General features: G+C 42.8%; 1 pseudogene; it reads right to left on the bottom strand.

Moving 5' to 3' along the window:
• Window positions 1–3,658: 3,658 nt before the first annotated feature.
• On the bottom strand, window positions 3,659–12,743 carry LOC103786403 (keratin, type I cytoskeletal 18-like; annotated as a pseudogene).
• Window positions 12,744–13,435: the final 692 nt, after the last annotated feature.

Genomic DNA, 13,435 nt, shown 5'->3' with positions numbered 1-13,435 from the left:
GGCTGAGGCAGGAGAATGCCATGAACCCAGGAGGCTGAGTTTGCAGCGAGCAGAGATCGCGCCACTGCACTCCAGCCTGGGCGATAGAGCAAGACTCTGTCTCAAAAAAAAAAAAAAAATTTTTTTGTATTTAGAGTACATTGTGTTTGAGTATTTTGATGAGCCCAGGCAGTGTTATTACCACATTCTCATTGCTTGGTTAGTTTCCAAGCTGGCATCCTGCTTCCCTCTCTGGTCCTTCCCAAGCCATCCTACCAAGGCATGACTCATGGCTTCCCATTGCCAGGACCTTAAGGCCCCTTGAGCATTCAGCCTTTCAGCCTCATCTCCCATCATGACCTCAGGCAAGTCTTTCTGCTCTAGCTGAACTAGGACTCTAAACATACGGAACTCATGCCTGCCTCCTGCCTTGGCTATTACTGATCCTCCCCCTTGGAAGACCCTCTTCTTTTTTCTCTGCTTCAAGGACCAGTTCAAGTTTCACCTGCTCAAAGGGCCTGATATGGTTTGGCTCTTTGTTCCCACCCAAATTTCATCTTTTTTTTTTTGAGATGAAGTCTTGCTCTGTTGCCCAGGCTGGAGTGCAGTGGCACGATCTCGGCTCATCACAACCTTCGCCTCCGGGGTTCTAGCAATTTTCCTGCCTCAGCCTCCCAAGTAGCTGGGACTACAGGCCCAGACTGCCACGCCTGGTTAATTTCTTTTTTTTTTTTGTATTTTAGTAGAGATGGGGTTTCACCGTGTTGCCCAGGCTGGTCTTGGACTCCTGAGCTCAGGCAATCCACCCACCTCGGCCTCCCAAAGTGCTACAATTACAGGCATGAGCCACTGTACCTGGCCATCCAAATTTCATCTTATAGCTTCCATGAGTCCCACATGTTGTGGGAGGGACCCGGTGGGAGATGACTGAATTATGGGGATGGATCTTTCCAGTGCTGTTCTCATGATAGTGAATGGATCTCATGAGATCTGATGGTTTTTAAAATGGGAGTTGCCCTGACAAGCTCTTTTTTTGCCTGCTGCCATCCATGTAAGATGTGACTTGCTTCTTCTTGCCTTCCACCATGATTGTGAGGCCTCCCCAGCCATGTGGAACTGTAAGTCCAGTAAACCTCTTTCTTTTGTAAATTGCCCAGTCTTGGATATATCTTTATCAGTAGTGTGAAAATGGACTAATACAGGGCCCTTCTTCTTCTTTTTTTTTTTTTTTGAGATGGAGTCTCGCTCTGTTGCCCAGGATGGAGTGCAGTGGTGCTGAGATGTGACAACGTGCTAGCAGCCCTCGCTCCCTCTCAGCACCTCCTTGGCCTCAGCATCCGCTCTGGCCACACTTGAGGAGCCCTTCAGCCCGCTGCTGCACTGCGGGAGCCCCTCTCTGGGCTGGCCAAGGCTGGAGCCGGCTCTCTCTGCTTGTGGGGAGGTGTGGAGGGAGAGGCGTGGGCAGGAACTGGGGCTGCACGTGGCACTCGCGGGCCAGCGTGAGTTCTGGGTGGGTGCAGCTCGGCGGCTATTTTAGCTATTATTTTGAAATACTAGCTAAAAATTTCTCAAGTCTTGAGAGAGAGATGAACATCCAGGTACAGGAAGCTCAAAGAACCCTAAATAGATTCAATCCAAACAGGTCCTCTCTGTGGCACAGTATAGTAAAATTACCAAAAGTCAAAGACAAAGACAGAATTCTACAAGCAGCAAGAGAAAAGCATCAAGTCACATATAAGGCAACCGCCATTAGACTAACAGTGGATTTCTCAGTAGAAACCTTACAGGCTGGGAGAGAATGGGATGATATATTCAAAGTACTGAAAGAACAAAAATCTGCCAGCCAAGAATATTATACTCAGATTAGCTATCCTTCAGAAATGAAGGAGAAATAAAATCTTTCACAGACAAGCAAAAACTAAGGGGATTCATCACCACTAGACTGACCTCAAAAGAAATGTTCAAGAGAGTCTTGCATCTGGAAGTGAAAAGGTAACAACCACCATGATGCATATGAAACTACAAAACTCACTGGTAAGGCTGATATAGAAAGGAGAAAGAGAATGGACTAAAATATTACTGTTACAGAAAACCACCCAACCATAAAAATAAATAATATGAGAGGAAGTAAGGAAAAAAGGATATATAAAACAAACAGAAAACAATAAATAAAATGAGAAGAGTAAGTCCTTATCTATCAATAATAACCTAACCCTGAATGTAAACAAAATCAATTCTCAATTTAAAAGATATAGACTGGCTGAATGGATAAAAAAGACAAGACCCAACTATATGCTACCTACAACAAACTCACCTCACCTGTAAAGACACACATAGGTTGAAAGTAAAGGAATAAAAAAAGATTTTCCATGCAAATGGAAACCAAAAGCAAACAGGAGTAGCTATACTTATATCAGACAAAACAGATTTCAAGTCAAAAGCTGTAAAAAGATACAAAGAAGAACATTATATAATAATAAAGGGATCAATTCAGCAACAGACTATAATAGTTGTAAATATATATGCACCGAACACCAGAACACCCAGATATGTAAAGCAAATATTATTAGACTTACAGGGAGAGATAGACATCAATACAATGACAGTTGAGGACTTCAATACGCCACTGTCAGCATCGGACAGATCATCTAGATGGAAAATCAACAAAGAAACATTGGACTTAAACTGCATCATAGGGGCCAGGCATGGTGGCTTACACCTGTAATCCCAGCACTTTGGGAGGCCGAGGCAGGTGGAACTCTTTGAGTTCAGGAGTTCAAGACCAGCCTGAACAACCGTCTCTAGAAAATACACAAAAATTAACTTGGCATTGGTGGTTCACACCTGTAGTCCCAGCTACTTGGGAGGCTGAGGCTGGAGAATTGCTTCAGCTCGGGAGGCAGAGGTTGCAGTGAACTGAGATCACTCCACTGCATTCCAGCCTGGGTGACAGAGCAAAATCCTGTCTCAAATAAATAAATGAAAAAATAAATAATAAATAAAAAAATAAACTGCACCACAGACCAAATGGATCTAACAGACATTTATGGATCATTTCCCCCAACAACCGAAGAATACATATTTTTGTTTTGTTTTGTTTTGAGATGGAGTCTCACTCTGACACCCAGGCTGGAGTACAGTGGTGCAATCTCGGCTCACTGCAATCTCTGCCTCCCCAGTTTCAAGTGATTCCCTTGTCAGCCTCCCCAGTAGCTGGGACTACAGGCACCCACCACCACACTTAGCCGATTTTTGCATTTTTAGTAGAGACAGGGTTTCACCATATTGGCCAGGCTGGTCTTGAACTCCTGATCTCAAGTGATCTGCCCACATTGGCCTCCCAAAGTGCTGGAATTACAGGCATGAGCCACCGCGTCCAGCCACGTGTTTTTTGTCAGCACGTATAACAGTCTCCAGGATTGACCACATGTTAGGACACAAAACAAGTCTCAAAAATGTTTTAAAAATTGAAATTGTACCAGTGTCTTATCTGAATACAGGGAATAAAACTTGAAATCAATAAAAAGAAAATCACTCAAAATTATACAAATATATGGAAATTAAATGACATGCTCCTGAATGATCAGTGGGTAAAGGAAGACGTTAAGAATGAAATTTAATTGGTGAGGTTGCAGAGAAAAGGGAATGCTTATACGCTGCTGGTGGAAATAGAATTCAGTCCAGCCACTGTGGAAAACAGTCTGGAAATTTCTCAAAGAACTTAAATAACTATCATTTCAGGGCTGGGCACAGTGGCTCAGGCCTGTAATCCCAGCACTTTGGGAGGCCGAGGCAGGCGGATCACCTGAGGTTGGGAGTTCAAGATCAACCTGAGCAACATGGAGAAACCCCATCTCTACTAAAAATATAAAATTAGCTGGGTGTGGTGGCACATGCCTGTAATCCCAGCTACTTGGGAAGCTGAGGCAGGAGAATTGCTTGAACCCAGGAGGCGGTGGTTGCAGTGAGCCGAGATGGTGCTATTGCAGTCCAGCCTAGGCAGGAAGAGCAAAGCTCCATCTCAAAAAACAAACAATTACACACACACACACACACACACACACACACACACACACAACTACCATTTCGGGCAAGGCGCAGTGGCTCACACCTGTAATCCCAACGCTTTGGGAGGCCAGAGCAGGTGGATCATTTGAGGTCAGGAGTTCAAGACCTGCCTGAGCAACATGGTGAAACAACGTCTCTACAGAAAATACAAAAATTAGCCAGGCATGGTGTCGCATGCCTGTAGTACCAGGTACTCAGGACACTAAGGCGGGAGAATTGCTTGAACCTGGGAGGCGGAGGCTGCAGTGAGCTGAGATCACAACACTGCACTCCAGCCTGGGTGACAGAACGAGACCATGTCTCAAAACCAGAAACAAACAAAAAAATAAAAAACTACCATTTCGACCCAGCAATCCCATTTCTGAGTATATACTCAAAGGAATATAAATCATTTTACCAAAAGGACACATGCACCCATATGTTCACTGCAGCATCATTCATAATGGCAAAGACATAGAATCAACCTAGATGTCCATCAATGGTGGACTGAATAAAGAAAATGTAGTACATCTATACTATGGAACACTATGCAGCCATTAAAAACAAAAACAATATTATGTCCTTTGCAGCAACATGGATACAGCTGGAGACCATTACCCTAAATGAATTAACACAGGAACAGACAATCAAATACCACATCTTCTTACTTATAAGTGGGAACAGAACATTGAGTATACATGGACACAAAGATGAGAACAATAGACACCAAGGCCTACTTGAAATGGGAGGGTAGGAGGAGGGTGAGGGTCGAAAATTACCTGAGTGATGAACTCATTTGGACACCAAACCCCAGTGACACACAATTTACCTGTGTAGCAAACCTGCACATGTTCCCCTTGAACTAAAATAAAAGTTTAAAAAGAAGGAACTTGAGGCTGGGCGCAGTGGCTCACATCTGTAATCCCAGCACTTTGGGAGGCCGAGGCAGGTGGGTCACGAGGTCAGGAGATTGAGACCATCCTGGCTAACACAGTGAAACCCCATCTCTACGAAAAATACAAAAAAATTAGCTGGGTGTGGTGGCAGGTAGCTGTAGTCCCAGCTACTTGGGAGGCTGAAGCAGGAGAATGGCGTGAACCTGGGAGGCAGAGCTTGCAGTGAGCCAAGATCACGCCACTGAACTCCAGCCTGGGCGACAGACTGAGACTCCATCTCAAATAAAAAACAAAAAAAGGAACTTGAAATGAACAAAATTTTAAAATTTATTGCAACAAATAAAAACACAACATACCAAGCTGGGCATGGTGGTGCATGCCTGTAATCCCAGCAGTTTGGGAGGGAAAGGTGGGTGGATCACTTGAGGTCAGGAGTTTGAGACCAGTCTGGCCAATACAGTGAAACCCCGTCTCTACTAAAAATACAAAACGTAGCTGGGCGTGATGGCACCCGCCTATAATCCTAGCTACTCAGGAGGCTGAGGCAGGAGAATCGGTTGAACCCGGGAGGTGGAAGTTGCAGTGAGCCCAGATCCCACCAGTGCACTCCAGCCAGGGTGACAGAGAGAGACTCCGTCTAAAACAAAAACGAAAAACAAAAAACAAACAAACAAACAAACAAACAAAAAATAAAACAAAACAAAACAAAACCTATGGGACTCAGCAGAAAAACTATTAAGAGGCAAGTTGATAGCAATAAAGGTCTACATCAAAAAGCTAGAAAGATTTCAAATAAACCACCTAATAATGCAACTCAAGGAACTAGAAAAGCACGAACAAGCCAGACTCAAAACTAGAAGGAAAGAAATAATAAAGATCAGAGCAGAAATAAAGAAAATTGAGACTAAAGAAATAATACAGCTGGGCACGGTGGCTCACTCCCGTAATCCCAGCACTTTGGGAGGCTGAGGTAGGTGGATCACCTGAAGTCAGGTGTTTGAGACCAGCCTGGCCAAAGATGGTGAAACCTCATTTCTACTAAAAATACAAAAATTAGCTGGGCATGGTGGCAGGTGCCTGTAATCCAGCTACTTGGGTGACTGAGGCAGGAGAATTGCTTGAACCTGGGGGGCGGAGGTTGCATTGAGCTGAGATTGTACCACTGCACTCCAGCCTGGGCAAAAGAGTGAGACTCCACCTCAAAAAAAAAAAAAAAAAAAAAAAGATATAATACAAAAGACCAACAAAACAAAAAGTTGGTTTTCTGGAAAGATAAAAAATGGACAAACTATTCGCTAGATGAAGAAAAAATGAGAGAATACATGAATAAAAACAGAAATGAAAAAGGAGGTGTCATAATGGATACCACAGAAATAAGGATCATTAGGGACTAATATGAACAACTATATGCCAATAAATTAAAAAACATACAGGAAAGGGATAATTTCCTGGACACATACAACCTACCAAGATTAAACCAAGGAGAAATAGAAAACCTGAACAGACCAATAACAAGTAATAAGATCGAGTCAGTAACAAAAAGTCTCCCAACAAAGAAAAATCCAGGACTGGATGATTTCACTTCTGAATTCTACTGAACCTTTAAAGAAGAATTAATAACAATTATTCTCAAATGACTCCAAAAAATTCAAGTGGAGGGAATTTTTCATAACTCATTTAACAAGGCCAGCATAACCCTGATACCAAATTTAGATAATGTCACAACAAAAAAGGAAAACTACAGGCCAAAATCCCTGATAAACATTGATGCAAAAATTCCTCAATAAAATACTAGCAAACTGAATTCAACAACATATCAAAAAGATAATACAGCTGGGCACGGTGGATTACACCTGTAATCACAGCACTTTGGGAGGCCGAGGTGGGTGGATCACCTGAGATCAGGAGTTTGAGACCAGCTTGACCAACATGGAGAAACCCCATCTCTACCAAAAATACAAAATTACCTGGGCGTGGTGGTGCATGCCTGTAATCCCAGCCACTTGGAAGGCTGAGACAGGAGAATCACTTGAACCTGGTAGGCAGAGGCTGCAGTGAGCTGAGGTCACACCACTGCACTCCAGCCTGGGCAATGAGAGTGAAACTCTGTCTCAAAAAAAAAAAAAAAAAAAAAAAAAAGATTAAAAATAATATGACACGATTAAGTGGGGGTTTATCCCAGGAATGCAAGGATGGTTTAACATACAAATCAATAAATGTGATACATCACATCAGCAGAATAAAGGACAAAAACCATGTGATCATTTCAATAGATGCAAAAAACAGTATTTGATAAAATTCAACATCCCTTCATGATAACAACTCAACAAATTAGGCACTGAAAGAATGTAACTCAACATAATAAAGGCCAAATATGATAAACTCACAGCTAACATCACAGTGAATAGAGAAAAACTCAAAGCTTATCCTCTATGAACTGGTACAAGACAAAGATGCTCACTCTCACCACTCTTATTATACACAGTGCTGGAAGTCCTAGCTAGAGCATTTAGGCCAGAGAAAAAAACAAAGGGCACCCAGTTTGGAAAGGAGGAAATAAAATTTTCCCTCTTTGCAGATGACACAATCTCATATATTAAAAAACCCTAGGCCAGGCACAGGGGCTCACGCCTGTAATCCCAGCACTTTGGGAGGCCGAGGCGGGCAGATCACAAGGCCAGGAGATCGAGACCATTCTGGCCAACATGGTGAAACCCCATCTCTACTAAAGTAAAAAAATTAGCCGGGTGTGGTGGTGGGTGACTGTAGTCCCAGCTACTCAGGAGGCTGAGGCAGGGGAATTGCTGGAACCCGGGAGGTGAAGCTTGCAGTGAGCTGAGATCACACCATTGTACTCCAGCCTGGAGACAGAGCAAGACTCCGTCAAAACAAAAACCAAACCAAACCAAACCAAACCAAAACAAAACAAAAACAAAAAAACCCAAAAGACTCCATAAGAAACTCCTCTTAGAACTGATTATGAATGGAGGAAACTTGCAGAATACAAGATCGACATACAAAACTCAGTAGCGTTTCTATAAACAAATAATGAATTGCCTGAAAAAAAATAAAGAAAGCAGTCCCATTAACAGTAGCTACACATACATGCAAAATACCTAGGGATTTAACCAATAAGGTGAAAGAACTCTACCAGGAAAACTAGAAAACACTAATGAAAGAAATTGAAGAGGATACAAACAAAATATGCCACGTTTATGGATTGAAAGAATTAATATTGTTAAAATGACCATATTAACCAAAGCAATCTAGAGGTTCAATGCAGTCCCTATGAAAATACCAATGACATCCTTCACAGAAATAGAAAAAGAAATCCTAAAATTTGCATGAAACCACAAAGACCCTGTTATTAGTCTGTTCTCACATTGCTATAAAGAACTACCTGAGTCTAAGTAATTTATGAATAAAAGAGGTTTAATTGACTCACAGTTCCACAGGCTAAACAGGAAGCATGATTGGGAGGCCTCAGAAAACTTACAAGCATGGCAGAAGGCAAAGCAGAAGCAAGCACCTTCTTCCCGTGGTATCAGGAGAGAGAGATTGAGAGTGTGAGGGCAGAAATGCCACACACTTTTAAACCATCAGATCTCATTAGAACTCACTATCACGAGAACAGCAAGGGGGAAATCCGCCCCCATGATCTAATCAACTTCCCTAGGTCCCTTCCCTGACCCATGGGGATTACAATTTGACATGAGATTTGGGTGGGCACACAGAGCCAAACTATATCAGACCTCAAATAGACAAAAGAACTAAGGTGGAGGTATCATACTACCAGACTTCAAAATATACCACAAAGCTGTAGTAACTGAAACAGCATGGTACTGGCATAAAAACAGAAACACAGACCAATGGAACAGCATAGAGAACCCAGTAATTAATCCACATATCTATAGCCAACTGATTTTTGACAACGTCAGAGAACATACATCAGAGAAAGGACAGCTCTTCAGTGAGCTGAGATTGTGTCACTGCACTCCAGACTGGGTGACAGAGCAAGACTCTGTCTCAAAAAAAAAAAAAAAAAAAAAAAAGGAACTATCATATGATCCAGTGATTTCACTACTGGACATTTATCCAAAGGAAAGGAAATTGGTATATAGAAGAGAATAAATGGTGCTAGGAAAACTGGATATCCATATGAAGAATAAAACCAGATCCCCTTCCCTTGCCCTGTACACAAATAAACTCAAAATAGATCAAAGACCTAAAGGTAAGACCCAAAACTTTAACACAACTAGAGGGAAATATAAGGGAAATGCTTTAGGATATTGTTTGAGGAAAAGATTTTATGAACAAGAAGACTTCAAAAGCACAGGCAACAAAAGTAAAAATAAACAAATGGGTTTATATCAAATGGAAAAGCATCTGCACAGCAAAGGAAACAATCAACAGAGTGAAAGGATATCCTACAGAAGAATGGGAGTAAATATTTGCAAACCTTTCATCTGACAGGGGATTAATATTCAGTATATACAAGGAACTCAAACATCTCAATAGCAAAAAACCAATCTAACTAAAAAACAGGCAAATGATCTGAACAGACTTTTCTCAAAAGAAGACATACAAATGGTCAACAAATATATGAAAAAAAGCCGGATGTGGTGGCTCATGCCTGTAATCCCAGCACTTTGGGAGGCTAAGGTGGGTGAATCACCTGAGGTCGGGAGTTCGAGACCAGCCTGACCAACATAGAGGAACCCCATCTCTACTAAAAATACAAAATTAGCTGGGCATGCTGGCGCATGCCTGAAATCCCAACTACTCGGGAGGCTGAGGCAGGAGAATCACTTGAACATGGGAGGCGGAGGCTGCAGTGAGCTGAGATCGCACCACTGCACTCCAGCCTGGGCAACAAGAGCAAAACTCCGTCTCAAAAACAAACAAAACAAAACAAGCAAGCAAACAAACAAACAAAAAAAATATATATATATGAAAAAATGCTTAACACCACTAATCATCAGGCGTATGCAAATCAAAACCATGATAAGGTATCATCTCACCCCAGTTAGGATGACTATGATCAAAAAGACGAAGATAACAAATGCTGGTGAGAATACTGAGAAAAGGGAATTCTTATACACTGTGGGTGGGAATGTAAACAAGTACAACCACTATGGAGAATAACGTGGAGGTATCTCAAAAAACTATAAATAGACCTATTATACAAGGCTTGGCATGGTGGCTCATGCCTATAATTCCAGCACTTAGGGAGGCTGAGATAGATGGATCCCCTGAGCTCAGGAGTTCAAGACCAGCCTGGGCAACATGACGAAGCCCTGTCTCTACCCAAAATACCAAAAGTAGCTAGGTGTGGTGGCAGGTGTCTGTAACCCCAGCTACTTGGGACATTGAGGCAGGAGGATCACTTGAGCCCAGAAGGTGGAGGTTTCAGTGAGCCGAGATTGTGTCACTGCACTCCAGACTGGGTGACAGAGCAAGACTCTGTCTCAAAAAAAAAAAAAAAAGGAACTATCATATGATCCAGTGATTTCACTACTGGACATTTATCCAAAGGAAAGGAAATTGGTATATAGAAGGGACACCTGCACCCTCACACTTATTGCAGTATTATTCACAATAGCCCAGAGATAGAATCATCTTAGGTGTCCAACAACAGATTAGTGGATAAAGAAAATGTGGTATAAGTACATAGTGGAATACAACTCATCCATAAAAAAGAATGAAATCGTCATTTGTTGGCAATTTGGATGGAACTGGAGGGCATTATGTTAAATGAAGTAAGCTAGAAACAGAGTTAGATACTGCATATTCTCACTCATATGTGGAAGCTAAAAAAAAAAGTTGGTCTCCTAGAAATAAAAGTAAAACAGAGGCTAGAAAGGGTAAGGGGAAAGGAGCCATAGGGAGAGATTTGTTAAAGGATACAAAATCACAGCTAGATAGGAGGAATAAATTCTAGTACTCTATATCACTGTAGAATGACTATAGCCAACAACAATATATATTATATAGTTTCAAATAGCTGGAAGGAGAACTCTGAATGTTCTCAATACAAAGAAATGATAAATGTTTGAGATGATAGATATGCTAAGTACCCTGATCTGATTACTATACAGTGTATGTATCACAGCATCACTATGTACCCTATAAATATGTACAATTATTATGTTCCAATTTTAAAAACTTTAAAAGTAAAAAAATTTAAAAGAAAAGAGTGAAAAAATGAACAAAACAAACTAAGAAGAAAATTCAACATATGAAAGTGTGTTGTAGGGACAGATTACAGGCAATTGCATTGGTTGACTTTCACAATCATTAACCATATTTTGAAGTCTTATATCACAATGAAGAGCTGCTTTTTTTCTTTTAGGACATGGCTCTCCTTGGAGAATATGTTCACCTTCATTTTCTTTCATTTTTTTTTTTTCAGACCAATGACCTCTGAACTTTTTATTGGCCTCCTGCTTCCCAAAAGTTACCTGCTTCTGCTGGCTCAACACCTCAGAACTTTGGTGTCATTGGTCTCAGACCCCATTTTGCCATCCACCAGCCTGCTGATGGTGCTCTTTTGGATGGTTTGTATGGAGTTGCTGCTGTCCAGGGCATCACCGAGAATGAAGTCCTCCCTGTCTTCCAGCAGGCAGTGGTAGGTGGTGAACTCAGCTTCCAGCTTGACCTTGATGTTCATCAGGGCCTCGTACTCGTGGGTCTGGTGCTGCCCCTCTGTCTGGGTCTGTGCCAACTCTGACTCCAAGTGCAGCAGGACCCCATTGAGCTGCTCCCTCTGCACGGTGTAGTGAACCTCCACCACCCTCAGGCTGTTCTCCAAGCTGGCCTTCAGATATTGAGTCCAGGTCAATCTCTAAGGACTGAAGTGTATGTCTCAGCTCCCTGAGCATCATCTTAGCAGCTCCATGGACTGCTAAGATGACATTTACATCTAAGCAGACTGCGTGGTGACCACCGTGGTGCCCTCCTTAGTCTGCTGGGACCAGTACTTGTCCAGCTCCTCTCGATTCTTCTGAGCCAGCTCGTCATACTGGGACTGGATGTCTGCCCTGATCTTGCTGATGTACCGAGATCTGGGGGCATCTACCTCCATGATTAACCCACAGCTGGCAATCTGGGCTTGTAGGTCTTTTACTTCCTCTTCATGGTTCTTCTCCATGAAGAGCAGCTCCTCCTTGAGAGCCTTGATCTCTGTCTCTGGCTGCAGCCAAGTGACATCAACGACCTCGCAGATCTTATGGATGTCATTCTCCACAGACTGGCGCATGGCCAGCTGTGTCTCATACTTGACTCTAAAGTCATCAGCAGCAAGACAGGCATTTTCAACCTGAAAAATGATTCAGGCATTGTCCACAGAATTATCTGAGCCCTTAGGTTCTTGATGGTCTTGAAGTAATGCCCCTAGTCTCTGACCTGGGGTCCCTTCTATGCCAGGTGTTTCCAGATTTTGCTCTTGAGCCTCTGATTCTTGGTCTGCAGGCTCCTCACTCTGTCCAGGTGGGAGACCAGGCAGTCATTCAGGCCTTGCATGTTTCCTTTTTGCTCTGGATGCCCCCCATTCCTGCCAGACCCTTGGCCATCCCTGCAGCCAGGTCCCCGGACTCCCAGCCTCCTTGGAAGCTGGTGGAGCAGGACATGAAGATCCAGGAGAATGAGCCCCCAGCACCTGCATAGACACTGGCCACGCTGCTCGTGAGCCAGACACTGTGCCTGGGTGACAGAGCTCAGCGACCAGTAGTTGGTGGAGAAGGTGGTGGAATGAGAGATGAAGCTCATGTTGTCTCAGGAGGAAAGAAAGGGGACAGGATTCAGGTTCTGTCCCCACCTTCATTTTCCACGTAGCACTGCTCTTTTTGAAATTCTTCTGGTTTGATATATGCTGACATGAGCATTCCCTATTAAAATTTCCCATCTTCTGTCTTTTGTGCCATGCTTCTATGTTTGTTGTTGTTTGTTTCTTTTTTAGACAGAGTCTTGCTCTGTTACCCAGGCTGGAGTGCAATGGTGCAATTTTGGTTCACTGCAACCTCCACTTCCTGGGCTCAAGCAATTCTCCTTCATCAGCCTCCCAAGTAGCTGGGACTACAGGCACATGCCACCATGCCTGGCTAATTTTTGTGTTGTATGTATGTGTGTGTGTGTGTGTGTGTGTGTGTGTAGACAGATTTTGCCATGTTGGCCAGGCTGGTCTCGAACTCTTGAGCTCAGGTGATCTGCCCGCCTCAGCCTCCCAAAGAGCTGGGATTACAGGCATAAGCCACCGCGCCTGGCCTTGTATGTTGTTTTGGGTATGCAGAAATCCATTCTGCATGCCCCAATAAAGGGGCCCCAAATTTGGTGGAAACAATACTAGTGATTGAATAGCAACATTGTTGCATAGGTGTCTTATTATTCTACCAGGCACATAATTATTTTCCAACAATTCAGTAACTTTGTTAGCTTCTTCAGGTAAATATGCCTTTAATTCATCAAACACTCTTGGAATGTCATCAGCTGGAAGGAACATTAATGTAGACAAATTA

This window comes from Pan paniscus, chromosome 16, assembly GCF_029289425.2.
Source record: "Pan paniscus chromosome 16, NHGRI_mPanPan1-v2.0_pri, whole genome shotgun sequence".
Taxonomy (NCBI): domain Eukaryota; kingdom Metazoa; phylum Chordata; class Mammalia; order Primates; family Hominidae; genus Pan; species Pan paniscus.
The sequence above is the reverse complement of the archived record's forward strand: the minus strand, read 5'-3'. Positions and strand labels throughout refer to the sequence as shown.